At 44.0% G+C, this 17240-nt stretch overlaps 1 pseudogene; it reads right to left on the bottom strand.

Moving 5' to 3' along the window:
* Positions 1 to 1120: 1120 nt before the first annotated feature.
* Positions 1121 to 17240, bottom strand: part of LOC132389114 (zinc finger protein 235-like) — a 36447-nt pseudogene continuing 20327 nt past the window's right edge.

Below are 17240 nucleotides of genomic sequence, written 5' to 3'. Positions count from 1 at the left end.
ATTGGAGGGATTGTGACTGTCACGTGACAAACCTACGCACTACCTGGTCAAGGCACACCACCTGCCAAATACACACCTCACCATTGGCCCCTTTAATTAGCCTTGTACTTGGCCTCGAGCAATCGGCCTTTGTAATCGGCTTAACTCTGCTGGCACGGAGCCTTTGGCCCCTCTGTAGATTACCTGGGCTGGACCCTCCATCCCTGAGCACTATAAAGGAGCCGCGTGTGCTTTCCCTTTGCCATCTCCGAGAGACCACCCTGCTTCACTCCAGGCTGAGAACCGTGGAACGGCGCTGGAGAAATTGTTAGTGAGCTGTGCATTGAATAGGGTTGGGAGCGTTGATTACTCTCTTTAATAACACAGAGCTGAGCCTGCACAGGGTCAAGGGCTGGCGGATATCGTACAGAATTTTCCTTTGTGTGTTTGCGTGTGTGTGCGGGTGTTATGCGCGTGCACTTTGTTCCCAGGCGATTTTCCCACGTTCGTTAGTAATTGTCCGTGTGTGTTTTATTTCCGAACCGACTTTCCCCACGACTGCTGTAAATTGTGCGTGTTGCTTCTGTTGCCGTTTTCCCACGTTTGCCTTCTGTAAATAAAATCATTTTCTGTCCAAAGTCTTTGCTTCTGAGACATATCGAATCTGTTTCCCCACTTACAACACTTGCTCAGCCAATTTACATTTTTCTATGTTCATGGAATATTGGTGTTGTTTAATCGGTTTGGCTTGAACAATATCTACATCACGTACTGCAACCGCGGTTTGCTTGGGAACATTGGGAAATAAATCCTTAAACTTCAGAATTAATTCTTTCAGCTGTTGTTGTTGCTTTGGCTGCAGATGAGCCAACCTGTTATCAATGTTTTCCAGAACAACCGAGTTCATTAGCCTAACTGGGACCATGTTTGGCTTGTGAAAAGTCTCAGATGAGTCAATTGTTTCATTCTTAGGGTTACCAGATTCATATCTTTTGACAACAACACTCACAGATGGTGCCTGCTTGTCAAAATTAGGCTTTATCATATTTATGTGTACCACCTGTGTTAGTTTACGTCAGTCGGGCGTTTTAATAACATAATTCACATCATTAATTTGAGAGACTATTTCATACGGTCTGTTGAATTTCGCCTGAAGTGGATTCGTCAACATTGGAGGTAAGGCAAGCACCTTATCCCCCACCTGGTATTTTCTTTTGCAAGCCCGCTTATCAAACCAACACTTCATTTTGTTTTGAGAAAACTTTAGGTTTTGTCTCAATAGACTACAGGCTTGATGTAGTTTATTTCTGAACTTCAAAACATAGTCTAACATGTACATCCCCATCAATCCACTGTTCCTTTAACAAGGTCAAAGGTCCCCTCACTCTCTGACCAAATACAAGTTCAAATGGACTAAAGCCCAGTGATCTCTGTACAGACTCTCTTACTGCAAACAAAAACAAATGTATACCTTCATCCCAGTCTTTTCCATTTTCAACATTTTAATGTCATAATCATTGTTTTGAAGGTAGAATTAAATTTTTCTAAAGCCCCTTGTGATTCTGGATGGTATGCAGATGATGCAAATTGTTCAGCTCCCAGTTCATAAACTAACTGCTGGAATAATCCAGATGTAAAATCATGTCCTTGATCAGACTGGATTTCTTTACGCAAACCAGAAAATGTAGAAAACTTGGTAAGAGCCTTCGCCACAGTTTTAGCTTTAACATTTCTGAGAGGTATTGCCTCTGGGAATCTGGATGCAGTACACATAATAGTTAGCAGATATTGATGGCCAGCTTTAGTCTTTGGCAATGGGTCAACACAATCCACTATAAATTTTGAAAAGGGTTCACCGAATGCAGGTTTAGACCACAGTGGGGCCACTGGTGTGACCTAATTAGGTTTACCCACAACTTGACAAGTGTGACAGGTTCTGCAAAAGCTCATAACATCTTTCCACAGATTAGGCCAGTAGAATTATTTCATAATCCTGTTTACCGTTTTATTCACTCCAAAATGGCCACCTAAGGGTATACTGTGGGCCAAAGTTAAAATTTCAGCCCTGTAAACTTAAGGAACTATAACTTGGTGAACAATTTCCCATTCCTCACTCGCTGGTATAGCAGGTGGCCTCCACTTCCGCATTAACACACCATCCTTGAAATAATACCCTGCTGGCACTTTCTTAATCTCATCATCTGAGACAGCTGTTACTTTTAAAGCTTCAATCTCAGGGTCTCGGTTCTGTTCTGCTGTAAGCTCGTCTGCGTCGGCAGACATTTTAGCCATACTTCGAGTTCCTGTGCAGGAAGGATAAATGTTAAAATCCATCTGTGGGTCGTCAGTGGTTGGGTTAGTTGTCAACTGCACTGCAGGAACAACTTTACAATCTGCCAGGTCATTCCCTAACAGCAAACTAACATCTTCCACCAGTAAACTGGAGCATAATCTGATCTTAACAGGTCCTGAAACCAACCCTGACAGTAAAGTTACCTTGTGCAATGGCACGGAAACCATGTCGCCCCCAATGACTTTAATAAGATTTACCTCACCAGTGTTAGAATCATCACCAAACTTTAGAACACCGTCTGATATAAGTGACTGAGAAGCCCCAGTAACTCAAAAAATGTTCACTGTTACCGGGGTTGACCCTTCCTTTACTAATACAAACCCATCTGACATAAAATGATCTAATCCCTTCTTAACTCGGTCAGACCTCTCAGACCTTAACTGAGCCTCAATAGAATGTTCAGGACCCTGCGGATTTATAGGTGCTTCAACGTACTGACCACGGGCATTTGGGACTGACTCATTTTCCATTTTCATCTTCAGGACAGAACAATCAGCCATCACATGACCAGCTTTCTTACAATAGTAACAAGTAAGACCAGAATATTTCTCCTTCAACTGTTTCACAGACTCCTGCAAAGTGGCAGCATCCTTTTCATCTAAATATGTCTTTATGTCATCAGGGACGCACCTTTTGAATTCTTCAATTAAAGCCAACTCTTTCAAGCTGTTAAAATCATCATTCACATTTTTATATGTGCACCAGCGGTCAAAACACACAATCTTCTCATAAGCAAATTCCATAAAAGTCTGTTTCACAGATTTCCTCAAATTTCTAAACTTTTGCCTGTATGATTCTGGGACGAACTCTGAGCAACCTTCTCAAAATGCTGAAAGTATTTATCAATCTCTGCCTCGTCAAATGGAGGGACCAATTTAACTTCCCAACTGGCCTCAAATTTATCACCAGAGAAAAACGCTGGACTCCTTTGCTGCAACCGCTTCATCTCCCTCTATTTTTCTGCCTCTTCTTTGTTTTTCTGCTTCTCTAGCCTCAAACTGCCTCTGCCTTTCCGCAGCCTCCAGCTTTAATTTTTCTTACTTGTACTGGCCTCAAGCTCACTAGGTTTACTTTCAGGAAACACCTCCAACTCCTCTACTTTAAACACACCATCAAATTCATAATGTTCAGCTATTATCGTCTGCATCTGTGCCCTCCTCATTGTCAATTTCACCTTAGCAAGTTTTAACCTTCTAGCAAGACTCAACAACTCAATCCTTCTGGCGTCCTCTAATGCCTCAGAGGTTGGTCAGCATCCATTGCTGCTGATTTTCCACACACAAATCAATGAAAAGGGATGAAATTGATAATTAATGAATACGCCTCCAAATCTGTTCATATACTGGATGCAGGCCCCAATTTTGTTACGAATCATAACGTTTTAGAAACGAACCAGCAGCAATAGACTATACCTGGAGTCTGTTTTTGATGTTAAAACTATCTTTATTCGAATCTACTTGTAATATAGTAACTTAAGCAAGATAAACAAAAGTTAACAGTGTTATGTGTATATATGTGTTTAAATAAAACTCCCAAACTATTGAGCTCGGGAGAAACAAGGCTTGGAGTCTTGGGATGGTAAAATATAAAAGTTCAGTTCAACCACAGAAAAGGTGATGAGAGAGATATTTGAAATCCAGGGTAAATGTTGAGAGAAGGCAATTATGTTGAATTCCACAGGTTCCATGGTGGTAAAACCACACAACAGTCGCTGTCGATTTTATTTGTCGTCATTCCAAACCCTCATAAGATTTATCACCGAAAGTGACTTGTCACAAGCGGTATCGTCTTCAAGTGAATTACCACACCACTCCCAGGGAAGGGTTAACACATCAGTGGTCTTCATAGGACACCCCAAATAAGATCCACTCCTATGGATCAAACACGGTGACAACTACAAATTTGATGTATGGTGAATTGATAATTAACCCGACCTTGTGGGCATAGGAAAGTTCCAAACTCTAGTTGGCCTCTAGTTCCCAGGTGTCGATCCTTCCATTTTTCCTCCTTCGTCTCTGTCTGACTCTGATTGTCTGTGTCCTTGGTTAAAACGAAACAAGCTGCAAGGGATGTAAACAAGCTGCAAGTCAGACTGATTCACCTTCGTAATCTCTCTCGCTCTATCTTAAAATGACAGTCCGCAGCAAACGAAACCCAGGGATTCATAACTATGGCCACTCCCCATTGTGAACTGACTGGTGAGACAGTAGTTGGGACGACTGAGTGAATCCCTTCCCACAGACTGAGCAAGTGAACGGCTTCTCCCCAGTGTGAACTTGCTGATGTCTCTGTAGGTTGGATGATCCAGCGAATCTCTTCCCACATTTTGAGCAGGCGAACAGTCGTTCCCCTGTGTGAACTCGCTGGTGTTTCAGTAGTTGGAATGACAGAGTGAATTGTTTCCCACAGACTGAGCAAGTGAATGGCTTCTCCCCAGTGTGAATTCGCTGGTGTGCCTGTAGGGTGGAAGATTGAGTGAATCTCTTCCCACATTCTGAGCATGTGAATGGCTTCTCCCCAGTGTGAACTCGCCGATGTCTCTGCAGGTGGGATGACTGAGTGAATCCCTTCCCACATTCTGAGCAGGTGAACGGCTTCTCCCTAGTGTGAACTCGCTGATGTACCAGTAGGCAGGATGAATCCGTGAATCCCTTCCCACATTCTGAGCAGGTGAACGACTTCTCCCCAGTGTGAACTCGCTGATGTTTCTGCCGGGTGGATGAATCAGTGAATCCCTTTCCACAGACTGAGCAGGTGAATGGCTTCTCCCCAGTGTGAACTCACTGATGAACCTTCAGATGGGATGACTGAGTGAATCCCTTCCCACATTCTGAGCAGGTGAAGGGCCTTTCCCCTGTGTGAACTCGCTGATGACTCAGTAGGCTGGATGACTGAGTAAATCCCTTCCCACATTCTGAGCAGGTGAGTGGCCTCTCCCCAGTGTGAACTGGCTGATGATTCTGTAGGTTGCATAAGTGAGTGAAGCTCTTCCCACAGACTGAGCAGGTGAACGGCTTCTCCCCAGTATGAACTCGCTGGTGTCTCTGCAGGTGGGATGACTGAGTGAATCCCTTCCCACATTCTGAGCAGGTGAATGGCTTCTCCCCAGTGTGGACTCGCTGATGATTCTGTAGGTTGGATAACTCAGAGAATCTCTTCCCACATTCTGAGCAGGTGAACGGCTTCTCCCCAGTGTGAACTCGCTGATGACTCAGCAGGTGGGATGATTTAATGAATCTCTTCCCACAGACTGAGCAAGTGAATGGCCGCTCCCTGATGTGAACTCGCTGGTGAGCCATTAAGTCAGATGACTGAGTGAATCCTTTCGCAGAAATTCAGCAGATGACCAGCTTCTGCCTGGTGTGAACTGACTGGTGTGTCCACAGGTGGGAAAACTGAGTGAATCCTTTCTCACCCACAGAACAGGTGAATGGCCTTGCCCAGTGTGAACGTGCTAATGTACCTTCAGTTGAAATGACCGAGTGAATCGATTCCCACTGTCTGAGAAGGTGAATGGCCTTTCTCCTGTGTAAAATGACGGACATGCCAGTTGGTTAGTTAACCGAGTGAATCCGTCCCCACTCTCTGAGCATGAAGGATGGTCGATTGAATCCCTTGCTCCACTTCTTAAATATCTAGACAGAGACAGCAAAACTGGCGTGTCATGTTTGAGCTTCCTGGAGACAAATTCCTTCTTGTATTTAACCTGTAAAAAGATTTGCAAAATCCATCAATGGGTGTAGGACAACATTTCAGATGAGATTACTTGAGTTGCCAAGGTTTGATCTGGTATCACACTGTTACAGTGAGGTTCAAAACAAGCTGGACAGAGATATCATCTCCTGACTGGGCAGAGTGCTGGTATCTGGAATGACCATCAATTCTCTGATGCTCTTCCTGTCTCTATAAGAATGGGGTTTTTGGCCATCTCCAATTTGAACCCTCGCTCAGTTTGACTCTCTCCATTGGTATTATTCCCTCCTCCTGCTGAGCTGCATGGGTGCCTGGCCCCACAGTAACTGAAACAGTCTCACACAAATAGTCTTTCTTGACGTGCAACTGGGATTTTCTTTTATGTATTATTAACTTAACATGCCACAGTTTTAACACCATATAAAAAATTCCTGCTGAGATGAATGGTTGGTCCGCACGTCTGTTAAAAAGGATTTAGAGTGAATTTTTGTATTATTTCAGGTTCTTGTCACAGTCATTGAAAATTACAACACAGAAACAGGCACTTTGGGCCATCTAGTTTATGCCGAACTATTTAAATTGCCCACTCCCATACCCTTACCATCCAGGTACCTACACAAACCTCTTAAATGTTGAAATCGAGCTCGCATGCACCAGTCGTGCTGGCTGCTCATTCCACACCCAGATGACTGTCTGTGTGAAGAAGTTTCCCCGCATGTTCCACATAACATTTCACCTTTCACCCTTAACCCATGGCCTCTGGTTGTAGTCCCACCCAATCTCAGTGGAGAAAGCCAGCTTGCATTTACACTATCTATGCCCCTCTATCACAATCAAATCTCACCTCAATCTTCTACATTACAAGGAATAAAGTCTGGACCTGTTCAATCTTTCCTTATAACCCAAGTCCTCCAGACCTGGCAACTTTATTGTGAATTTTCTCTGAACTCTCTGAACCTCTTTTACAGCTTTCCTGTAGGCAGGTGACCAAAACTACACACAATACTCTAAATTACGCCTCACCAATGTCTTCTACAAGTGAACATAAAATCCATCTATTGTTGTCAGTACTTTGGTTCATGAAGGCCATTGGGCTGAAATCTTTTTTTCCATCTCTATCTGACTGTGATACCAATTTCAGTTAATTAAGGACCTGTACTCCCAGGTCCCTTTCTTCTACAACACTCCTCCGTGCCCAACCAGTAACTGTGAAAGACCTCCCTTGGTAGGTCATACCAAAGTGCAATAACTCACACTGGTCTGCATTAAATTCCATTTTCCCTTTTTCAAACCATTTTCCCAGCTGGTCCAGATCACACTGCAAGCCATGTTAGTCTTCCTCACTGTCCACTACACCACCAATCTTGGTGTCATCCACAAATCTGATGATCCAGTTAACCACACAATCATCCAGATTACTGATATAGATGACAAACAACATCAGATCCAACACTGATTGCTGTGGCTACCACTAGTCACAGGCCTCCAGTCAGAGAGGCAACCATCTGCTACCACACTCTGGCTTCTCCCAAAAACGGTGTCTCATCCAATTTACTGTCTCATCTTGAACGCTGAGTGACCGAACCTTCTTGACAAACCTCCCATATGAGACTTTGTCAAGTGCCTTGCTAAAGTCTATGTGGACAACATCTGCTGCTTTGCCTTCATCCATTTCCCTGATAACTTCCTCGAGAGACTCTATAAGATTGGTTAGACATGACCTACCATGCATGCTGTCTATCCTTAATCAGTCCACATCTATCCAAATACTTATATATCGGGTTCCTGCAGATAACATTCCAAGACCTTTCCCACTACTGATGTCAAGCTCACCAATGTGCAATTTCTCAGTTTATTTTTAGAGCCTTCCTTGAACAGCAGAACAATATCGGCTGTCCTCTGATCCTCCAGTACCTCACCTGCCACTTAAGATTATTTAAATATCTGTGCTTGTGCCCGGACAGTTTTAGCACTTGTCCTCCGCAGGATCCTAGGGAACAACTTATCAGGCCCTGGGATTGATCCACACTAATTTACCTGAAGACAGCAAACCCCTCCACCTCTGTAATCTGTACAGGGTCCATGAAGTTGATGCTGCTTTGCCTCACTTCTACAGAATCTGTGTCCATCTCCTGAGTAAATACGGATGCAAAAAAAAATCTCCCACATCGATTTTGTCTCCTCATATGGATTATCATTCTGATCCTGCAGAGGATTAATTTTTTTCCCTTGCAATCTTTTTGCTCTTAACATATCTGCAGAACCCCTGAGGATTCTCCTTCACCTTGTCTGCTGGGGCAACCTCATGCCTTCTTTATTTCTTTCATATGTGTTCACTTGAATTTCCTGTATTTCATAAGTACTCCAGTTGTTCCTATCTGCCTGTACCTGGTATGCATCTCCTTTTTATTGATCTGGGAGAGGAAAGCCAAAGGGGTGATAGATCTGCACGGTGGAAGGTGGGGTTAGGAGGGTTAAACTAAAGTTGCAGGGGGAATGGGAGCCTGAATAACAGAACAGATAGTGGAGAGAGTTTGTGGAGACAGATGTTGTTCAGTCCTCAAAGTCAGGAATGAAAAAGTTGAGCATGGTGCAGTGAATATGCTGAGCCCTGTATATTTCAATACAAGGAGCAGCGTAGGAAAGGCAGATGTGTTCAGGACATGATCAACACCCGGAATCAACACTAGGATCTGGCAACTGTGGATTGGGACAGGCTGCCTTATGGCAAAGGTGTGCCTGGTAAATGAGAGGCCTTCAAAGCAAAATTTTGGAAGTACAAAGCGGGTATGCCAGAATAAAAGGTAAAGATAGAAAATGTAGGGAACTTTGGTTTGCAAGAGATATTGAGACCCTGGTGAAGCACAAAATGGAGTTGCATAACAGGGATCGACAGGCAGTTTCTTATGGAGTATAAGAAATGCAAGAGAACACATAAAAGATAAATCAGGATGGCTAAAAGAAGGCATGAGGTTGCCGTCACAGAAAAGGTGAAGGATAATCCTCAGGGATTCTAGAGATAGATTAAGAGCAAAAGGATTTCAAGACACAAAGTTGGTCCTCTGGATGACCGGAATGGCAATCCACGTGTGGAACCAAAGCAGATGGGGGAGATCTTAAATAATTTTTCATCTCTATTTACTCAGGAGATGGACAAAGATTCTATGGGAGTGTGGAAAAGCCGCATTAAAATCATGGACCCTGCACAGGTTAAGGAAGAGAAGTTAATTGACTGTTCAACATAGAAATCTACAGCATATTCCAGGCCATTCAGCCTAAGATGTTGTGACAGCCATGTAACTTTCTCTAGAATCTGCCTAGAATTCCCCTCTAGTATTCTGTGCTATAAGAAATAAATCAGGATGGCTAAAAGAAGATGCCGAGCGCATCATTGGAGCCTCCCTGCCCTCTATTGTGGACCTGTACTCTTCCAGGTTGAAGAAGAGGGCGGGGAACATCATAAAGGACTCCTTCCATCCTGCGCATGGACTGTTTGAACTGCTTCCGTCTGGTAGGCACTTCAGATCCCTCCAGACTAAGACTAATAAGCACTGGAGAAGTTTTCTCCTTACTGCGGTCACTTTGCTGAACAGTTGACTGCCAGTTAACTGTCAGCTAACTATTACTTGGATTGCACTACCTGTATGTATAATCTATATTTTCATTTATATTTATCATTATTATTGTTATGAGCAGAGAGGCAACATCTGCTGGAAGTAAATTCCTTGTGTGTGTACAGGTACTTGGCGATTAAAGTCTGATTCTATTTCTGAGGTTGCCCTCACAGAAAAGATGAAGGATAATCCTAAGGGATTCTAGTGATAGATTAAGAGCAAAAGTATTGCAAGGGAGAAAGTTGGTCGTCTGGAAGACCAGCGTGGCAATCCATGTGTGGAAACAAAGCAGAGAGGGAGATCCTTATTTTCTTTCATCTCTGTTTCCTCAGCAAATGGGAGACAAAGTCAATGGAAGTGTGGAAAAGCAGCATTAACATTGTGGACCCTGTACACACTAAAGCAGAGGAGGTGGTTCCCATCCTGAGGCAGATTAGGGTGGATAAATCTCCAGGGTATGGCAAGGAGCTCCCTCAGACCCTGTGGGAGGCAAGAGCAGAAATTGTAGGGGCCCTAGCAGAGATAATTAAGTCATCTTTAGTGACCGGGGTGGTAATAGAGGATTGGCGAATAACCGAAGTTGTTTTGCTCCTTAACATAGAACAGAGATATCTACAGCACATTACAGGCTCGTTGGCCCACAATCCTGTGCCGACCATGTAACCTACTCAAGAAACTGCCTAGAATTTCCCTCGCACACAGCCCTCTATTTTTCTATGCTCCAAGTACCTATCCAAGAGGCTGTTAAAAGACCCCATTGTATCTGCTTTGACAACCACTGCTGGCTTACATTCCACGCACCCACCACTATCTGTGTAAAAAAAAACCTTACCCCTGACATTGCCTCGGTATCTATTTCCAAGCACCTTAAAACTATGCCCCTCGTGTTAACCATTTCAGCCCTGGGAAAAAAACCTCTGGTTATCCACACGATCAATGCCCCTCATCATCATATGCACCTAAAAAAGGCTCCAAACGTACACAAAGAAATTATACATTGGACGGACGACTTGTTAGAAGTATAGAATACCATGAGAGTATAGATAGGGCAAATGCAAGCAAGAGCTGAGTGATCAATATATCCCAAAGAAGTGAAAACATTGAGGACACAACAGTGGCTGGAATGAGAAGCCAGAGCCAACATAAAAGTCAAACAGAGGGCAAACAAAAGAGCAAAAACTATTCGGAAGCTTTTAGAACCTAACAGAAGATGACAACAAAAAAGTCAGATGAGCTCAGTGCGTGGAATTGTGATTTGTAGTCATTAATGGATCTCAGTAGCACCCAACAGTCTGAGGCTTTTAGAGGAACAAAATATCCGGGGCTTCAATTTCTCTTGAAAATCAAGGTTCCCTGGACCAGTCACCTTTCAACTTTTACTTTGGCTGGCACATGCAAGCTCTATATCCTCAAAATTTCACTTCTGAAGGCCTCCCACTTACAAATACTCCGTTGCCAGGAAACAGCCTGTCCCAACCACACTTGTCAGATCCTTTCTGATACCATCAAAATTGACCGTTCTCCAATTTAGAATCTCAACCCGTGGTCCAGACCTCTCTTTTTCCATCTTTACTTTGAATCTCATGGTACGATGTTTACTAAATTCTGTCAGCAGCCCTGGATCATTTCCTAACAGCTTATTGCACACTTCTACGTCGGGAATTCTACGTACTAAGGGCACATTTGACAAACTTTACTCCATCTAGTCCTTTTACAGTATGGGAGTCCCAGTCAATATATGGAAAGTTAAAATCACTTACTGAATTATCCTTTGTTCCTTGGCATGGTCTGTGATCTCTCTACAAATTTGTTCCTCTAAATTCCTCAGACTGTTGGGTGTAAACAAGTCCCAATAATGGCTACAATATCACAATTCCCTGTCCTGAGCTCATCTGGCTTTCTTACGAGGCTTCTTGCATTGTGATATACACAGCTCAGCACATTCATCGCACCATCCTCAACTATTTGATTGCTGACTCTGCCAGCAATTATTCTGACTGGTGTCAAGAAAACAAACTCTCCCGCACTGTCACCAAAACAAAGGAGCTGATTGTGGATGACAGGAGGAATGGAGACAGGCTGATATCATTGGATCTGCGGTTGATACTGACTTCATTGGATCTGCGGTTGAGAAGGTGAACAGCTTTAAGTTCCTCAGCATAAACGTCACCAGGCATCTCAGATTGTCTGTACATACCGGCTGTGTTGTGAAAAGAGCACAGCAGCATCTCTTCCACCTCAGATGGCTGAAGAAGTTCCGGATGGGGCGAAATCCTAGGAATTTTCTACAGGGAAACAATTGAGAGCACCCTGACTGGCTGCATCACTGCCTGGTATGGGAACTGTACTTCCCTTAATCGCAGGAACCTGCAGAGAGTGGTGTGGACAGCCCAGCGCATCCATAGTTCTGAACTTTCTGCCATTCAATACATTTACACAGACACTTGTGTAAAAAGGGCCCAAAAGATATTGGGAACCAAGTTCACCACAACCACAAACTGTTCGTGCTGCTACCATCCAGGAAACGGTAACACAGCAAAAGAACCAACAGGCCCTGGGACGTCATCTTCCACCAGGCCATCAGACTGATTAATTCATGCAGATACAATTGCATTTCGATGTTATATTGACTGTCTATGTACAAACTATCTATTATAAATTACTATAAATTACACATTGCAGATTTAGAAGGAGATGTAATGTAGTTTTCTCCATCTCATGTTTATGAAGTATTTATGTAATAAAGTCAATTCAATTCGATTCACCCTCTCCACTATCTGTTCTGTCATTCTGGCTCTCATTCCCCCTACAACTTATTTTAATCATATTGCCCCCCGACACCACGCTACATCTAGCAAGCCTAAGATATTAGTCGCCTTTTGTTCTGTCCCCATAACTAACGAATCCCCTATCACCACTTTGATTTTCCTCTGCCAGTTAATTCTCCCCACAACACTTTCTAAAGTGGTCTACCTGTTGTTGTGGGGGATGGCCACAAGATTATTCAATGATGACCATTTAACCGCATTCCCCTTCCTGACTCTCACACAGTTTCCTGTGCCCTGCACCTTAGGTGCAACTCACCTCACATCATGTCACATCCATCACCACATCCAACTGCCGGATGATGTGGAATTCATCTGCCTCAAGTTCCAACACCTTAAAGTGCAGGGTTACAAGCTGCAGCTGGATGTACATCTTGTCAGTGAAGGCATCAGGGACACTGGATGTCTCCCCTCCTTCCCTCTAATATCTCCTCTAATTTGGAATAACCAGTGTGCACATAAATCTTGTACTGTGCATTTTGTTGCCAGTGACAATGTGCACAGTGAGTTTTATACAGAGAGGTGTTCATCTTATGAGCTAGCAAATCACTGTCAATAGGAACTTTGATCTCCTCTGGGTTCAGTCCAGTTCATCTGCACTCTCACACGATCTATGTAGCAGGCTTGTAACCGAACATGAAGGATTTTCTCAACAAAGCTTTTGCATACTGTCCATATGTGGTTTGCTTGCTAAATTATGTTTAAAAAGTCAGATTTCCAAATATAACTCCACTTCTTCCAACTTGCAAATTCTCCAGCAACTTTTCATCACCAACAATGCACACAGGTATCACCAGTTTCTGTATTCTACATAAATATTTTCCCTGAAGTCTCCCCCAAGTGACTTACAGTGATGGCAATGCCAATGAATATGAAGTGAAGGGCAGTAGTCTGTCTCATTGGAGTCCGGCACATTTGTGATGTGAAAGTTACTTGTTGCCCAGGCCAAAGGTGTTTGATATCATTATGTACCCAAAGAGAATGGGACAAAACATATTCTCACCGGTAGAAAAGTCCAGAACAAGAACACACACAAAATGCTGGAGGAACTCAGCAGGTCTGGCAGCATCTGTGGAAAAGTTCATCCAGCAATTTGTGTTGCTTGGATTTCCAGCATCTGCAGATGTTCTCTTGTTTGTGATTGAGGAAAGAACAAAGGTGATCTTCTCAACTGCTGATGTAAAAGATTTTGTTCCCTTTCTCCGAGTTCCTAATCCTTGCATTTAGATAGCTGGAGCTCAGCTCTGTCTGAGAGATCCATCGGTTCCCATTCCCTCATCAGCCGGAAGCTCCCCGGGGCCCGTGTACGGATCGTGGGGCTGAGAGAGAGGAGATTGAGCAGGACAGTCCAGGGATTGCGGGTAACGGTGTCCGGATTTCACAGGAACCGTCCCTCAGTCGCTGTTTATTTAAAAAAGTAGAGAATCGCTCTTAGCTGCACCCGGTATTTGCAAGGCCTTCTGTGTACTGTGCGCATGCGTGATACTTGGGGACGTCATCAACCCTGACGCTTGCGCATTTGTTCGGTGCTTCAGAGTAAGCGAAATTTTAAATACACTGCCATTAAAGATTTCTGCAGGCACTGTTTCAATATACATACCTCATTTTTTTCGTGTGTATAGAAAAATCTGCAGCTGTTTTAACGCAGAAAGCGGCTCCCATAAACAATATACTCAATATCAACGTGTATCATATGCCAAAGTAAAATGCAGTTATAAAACACAGGAGATTCTGCAGTTGCTGGGAATACAGCGACGCACACACACACAATGCTGGAGGAATTCTGTAGTTCAAGCAGCAACTAAGCAGCGGAGTACACAGCCTGAGCGTGCAAAAGGGGCTCGGCCTAAACGATGTCCATTTATTCCTCTCCACATTTGCTTCCGGATCTGTTGATTTCCACCAGAGTTTTGCAGAAATTAACCACATTTTTTTAGGTCAACCAGTTTCCAAATGTTTCTGATCTTTCTTTTGTAGCCACATCCTGCTGGTTTGATTCCTCCTCCTCTTAAACTCTAGACCCCATCTCTCTCTCTGGAGCCCCAAAGCCCCGACTCAGGCTGGCAACTCTTTGGTTTCTGACTCGAAGTTTCACTCGCTAGTCTGCTGTCAGAATTTAGTGGAGCATTGTGTTGCGAGACCGCAGATCCGTTCACTGTGAATGTCGCTTTAAGTGCCTGAGTGAGGTGGGACTGTGACGTCAGTCACACACTGCGGCTGCGAGAGAGAGAGAGAGAGAGAGAGAGAAAGAGAGAGAGAGAGTGAGAGAGAGTGAGAGAGAGAGGGGAGAGAGAGAGAGAGAGAGAGAGAGAGAGGAGAGACACACACACACACAGGCACAAGCTGTTGGACCTTCAGCTTGCCACTTCTAAGGTTGGAGCTCTTCCACGCCCAGAAGATCGGGTTGATTATCGGCACGCGGTGCACAACGGATGTGTGACTGTCACTTCGTATCATCCATATGTGTGGATTTGCTGGAGTATCCTGTGGTATCACTTTTGTTGGCCCCTACCTGGAATCCGAGTGTTCTGTAGTAACCACTTGGAAACGATATTCCTGTCACTGTCACCTGGTGATATTTCTAAGTTGATTTCGGAACTAATCGACGGATAAGATCATCGGCGACTGTTATTTCGTTCACCCAGCGTGGAATGTGTGTGGAATTCTTCGTAATTGCCTTCTCTCTACATGATCGTGTGGATTTACAAATCTCTCCTTTCACTCACTTATTCCGTGGATTACTAAACTTTTCCACGTTACCATCTGGAGACATTAAGCATTGTTTCCCAAGCTTGATAGTTTGGGAGCTATATATACGCATTACACTGTTAACTTCTGTTCATTTCGTTTAATCTTTTATATTTGGAGTAGATACTAATAAAGATAGTGGTTTTCACATCGAAACCAGACTCCATTAGTGATCTATTGCTGCTGGTACGTAACAATTGCAACAACCCAGCTGTCTGAGGCACAGTCCTTTAAAATTGGTGAAAATGACCCAAAACGTTGAAAAGAGCGCCGAAGAAGGAGTTTAATCAACTTCGTCCGGAGCCCTGAACAACGTCACAACCACAGTGAGCTCATCGTCTTGTTCAGCCCGGAGAAAATCATGCAGGAAATTCATGCAGGTGGATAAGATGATGAGAGGCATTGGTCGTGTGGATAGTCAGAGGCTTTTTCCCAGTCTGAAACAGCTAACACGAAGGGGCATAGATTTAAGCTGCTTGGAAGTAGGTACAGAGGAGATGTCAGAGCTAATTTTTTTAAGCAGTGGTGTGTGGGTGGAATGCACTGCCAGCGACGGTGGTAGAGGCGGATACAATAGGATCTTTTAAGAGACTTTTAGATAGGTACATGGAGCTTAGGAAAATAGGTGGCTATGCGGTAGGGTAATTCTAGGCTGCTTCTGGAGTAAATTACATGGTCGGCACAACATTCTGGGCCTAAGCATCGGTAATATGTTATATATTTCTGTGATTTTATGAAATTCAAGGGAAATCTCCTATCCCACAGAGTGGTGACTAGTTGCAACCTGTAATCTCAGGGAGAGTGAAAGGGGAACGGCATATACTGATATGGAAATGAAACTTGGGCAGGGACCAGATGGGCCGAGTGGCCTTCCTAGTATACAGTGTGAGTGTGGTGGAGACAGTAAGTACCTGAGACGCGGGATTTGATACAGAACTGATTTACCTTTCACAGATCCACAATATTAAACGCCAGTCTAGTTTAAGGCTAACATCAGCAGAACAGACTCCTCCAATGCTCAGTGACCAGGGTTCAGTCCTGGGTGCGATGAGCAGCCGCAAGAACTGCAGAATCTGACAGTAACAGTCCCTCATGAACCTGCAGCTGCCTTCAGTCACCGTGATGGTTAAACATTTAACACGGAGCTGATTTGAACTTCCTCCCTGATGTGAAGTTGCTGGTGTTGCAGCAGCTGGGATGATTGAGTGAAACTCTTTGCTCACTCCGGACAGAAATGTGGCCTCTTTTTATTGTAAACACACCGGAGCGTCACAAGGTGGGTTAACTGAATGAGTCTCTTCCCACACACGGAGCAGGTGAACGACCGCTTCCCAGTGCGATAGCTGTTGGTGTATCTGTGATGGCCAACTGAATCCCTTCCAAAATGAGAGCCAGTGATTGACGTCACAGTGCTCGGAACGTCATGGCGATGTATCCAATCAGATCACGGACATGGTCACGTGTTCGGGCTCTCCTTGTGGCGAGTGGGGCGCTGTCTTCTCCAGCATCTCCGCCTCCACATTCAAGGATCGGCGGCATTCAAGCGCTGGTGAACTGACAGATACAGCGGAACTAACGTGTTGTTGTGTTTGAAATTCCCATACACAAATCCTTTGCCTTTTCTACACTGTTAAAAGTTTACAAAGCACGTCAGTGGGTGAAGGACAACATTTCAACTCAAATAACTTTAGCGTCCATGGTGCCTTCGTATAAATAAAACATTTTCACAGTTCAAAACAAGTTGGAGGAACAAGACTTCTAACTGGCCACAGTTCCGGCATCAGGCACAACATCAAACTCTCTGCTTCCCTCTCTGTATCAAAATGGATCATTCCTCCCCTTCATCAGTCTGTGACTTGGCTCAGTTTATCTGTCTCCTTCGCGTTCTGAGCATGCGCCACACACCCACTGAGATCACATTTTATTTACACGGCTGCGACTGGAGACTTTCTGATTATTATGTCCCTCGCGGCATTTGACGGTGGTAAACTCAGAGACAGCAATGGTATTGAACATCGGGAATAGGTG

Source organism: Hypanus sabinus, unplaced genomic scaffold, assembly GCF_030144855.1.
Source record: "Hypanus sabinus isolate sHypSab1 unplaced genomic scaffold, sHypSab1.hap1 scaffold_476, whole genome shotgun sequence".
NCBI classification, from domain to species: Eukaryota; Metazoa; Chordata; class Chondrichthyes; order Myliobatiformes; family Dasyatidae; genus Hypanus; species Hypanus sabinus.
This window is presented reverse-complemented; position numbering and strand designations above follow the sequence as displayed.